This window comes from Onychostruthus taczanowskii, unplaced genomic scaffold, assembly GCF_017590055.1.
Source record: "Onychostruthus taczanowskii isolate IOZ18803 unplaced genomic scaffold, ASM1759005v1 scaffold1, whole genome shotgun sequence".
In the NCBI taxonomy this organism is placed as follows: domain Eukaryota; kingdom Metazoa; phylum Chordata; class Aves; order Passeriformes; family Passeridae; genus Onychostruthus; species Onychostruthus taczanowskii.
In genome coordinates this window covers 17,844,585-17,846,940 of record NW_024496525.1, presented here as the reverse complement: position 1 = coordinate 17,846,940, position 2,356 = coordinate 17,844,585, and positions in this window count along the sequence as shown.

Below are 2,356 nucleotides of genomic sequence, written 5' to 3'. Positions count from 1 at the left end.
GACCACTTACCACACAAAGGCAGTGAAAGATGGGTTTGTCAGGCTTCTCCCTGCATCCCAGCTTCGGGCCAATAGGCAGAGAGGGACCACAGGGAAATGGAAACATAGAGGGGCAGTGGGGAACAATGTGAGTCAGGGACTGGGAGGCCAGGGATGCGAGAGGATCTGGCTTCCTTCACTGGTCCAGGGCAGGGCAAAAATGCATGGAACAGGCAGGGGAGGTTGGGGGATGGGACGTTTCACACCTAGCAAGCAGGAGCAGATGGGGCTGTGGTTAAACACCGCAAGGAATTAACTTGCACTGCCTCAAGGAGCCCAGGACCTAGCAAGCCAGGCCCAGCTCTCCCTTCCCTGGATTCATGGCATACGCTTTGGTGACAGGTTAGCAGTGCAGAGGGGGTTTCTCTTGGGTCTGTAGCTAGTCAGGGAGCTGAGATATGGCCCTTCAGTGCAAACAGACCCATAAAACTCTGCTCAAGTAGTGATTGCCAGTCCTTTCCCAAGCCCTGCCCCCAGGCACACACTGAAATGGCCATGGTGTTTGCTGGGGGAGAAACGTGAGAAGTAGAGCTGGAGTGCTGTAAAAGATGTAAATGTTTCTGTGCTGACAGCAGCTGAGTGTCTAGGGCACAGCCTCAGAGGGGGGATGGAGAGGCACTGAGAAAGCACTTCTCTTTTGTTCTTGATCTTGGCTGCCTCTAGGAGGGTTCCCAGGAAAAATCGTGAAGCTGATACGCCAAAGGGAGCTCACAGCGTGTGCTTTATCAGGTGGAGGTCGTGGGGTGCCAGTGACAGAACAAAGGGCAGGGAGAAGGAAGTAGGAGGGCGGGCTTGGGACAGACAGTTGTGGCCATCTCATCTCTGTGTTAGATCCTCTGACTCCCCTGGTGCTGGAAAGCCATTTCATCAGTCGGGAAGGGAAGGGAAGGGAAGGGAAGGGAAGGGAAGGGAAGGGATACCCCCTCATCATAAAGTGGACAGCAGAGCAAAGGAGTCAGTTCAATCCTGGTAACAGTGACCCACACAACTGCCACAGCTGCAGTACTCCCCATGAGAGGATGTGACTGCCTAGGAGCAAACGTCACCCAGGTCTGATGCAACAGCTGAGAAAAAAAAAACCCCATGATTCTTTTAACATAAAAGTTAGTCATCACTGAGGTCAGGTTTTCACAGGGCTGATCTCTGCCCTCTGGAGCTTAACCTTTAGGTATGACTGATAGCATTGTGAATTCCAAAAGAGATGAGAGAAGGGAGATGAGGGCAAGGAGAAAGGGGCACTGCTTAGAGACAAGGCCATTTGCTGAGCAAACACACTGATGTGTCTTCTTTCATCCCTGAGAGCATATACATTGATTTTGTGAAGTGTGAAGTATGAATTATCTGGACCACTGAGCAGGTAGCAGCAGAGCAAAGATGAAGGAGATGAGGATGAAGGAAAGAAGGAGGGCTGGGAGGCAGGGAACTGGCAGAAGAACAAAGCTACTAGGCATATAGGAAGAGGGACCCACAGGATACGTGCAGAAGCCCAAAGGCTCTGCAGAAGAAATGGCATCAATGAGGTTAGGTGAGAGACACACCAGTAAGGAAGGCATGGCAGCTCACAGGATCTCTCATTTCTAATCACCAGGCTTGTCCAGAAATGTACTTGTTCTGAAATGTTTAATAACTCAGAATTTCGGGTTATGAAACCAGATTCCAACCCAAACCTGAAAAAAAAAAAAAAATTACTTGTTTTTTGTATTAAAACTGGGGTCACTGAGAAGCCAGAGAGGGTCCCTTCACTGACAGCTCATTGCTGCTTTCTTGAAGTCCGTCCCTCTGCCGGGGGTTTCGCTGCTTCGTTCCGTTCCTGCGGCAGCGTGGGGAGCACGCACTGCCACTCATCATCACTGGCTGGGGATCGTGCCTAATCCCAATGTCCCCTGCAGTGGCCACTGCGAGTTGTGAGTCCTTTGGAAGCAACCTGAAACTTCACTGCCCACCCCAAAATAAAACGAATGTGCAGAATTAGTACGGTACTTCTTTCTTGTCTCCCCTGCAACAGGCGGGCAATACCTGCTGCCCACGGCGACTGTCCCTCAGCCTCTGGGATCCCCAGAGGGATCAGTTCGTGCCTGTCCGGCTCCTTCCTCAAGAGAGGCGTTAGTGCTCGGGATCTCTGGCCCTGCCGCCTGTGGCTCGGCCCTGGACCCTGCCCGGCACCACGGTCCGTCTCTGTGAGGAGGCGAGGGACGCGAGCGCACCCACCGCGCCGGGATCGCCAGCCCGGCTCCGCTGTGAGGGAGGCGCGGGCGGGGCGGGCCGCGCGCGCAGCCGCACGGCGCCGCCAGGGGGCGTCGTGCCCGCCGCGGGGGAG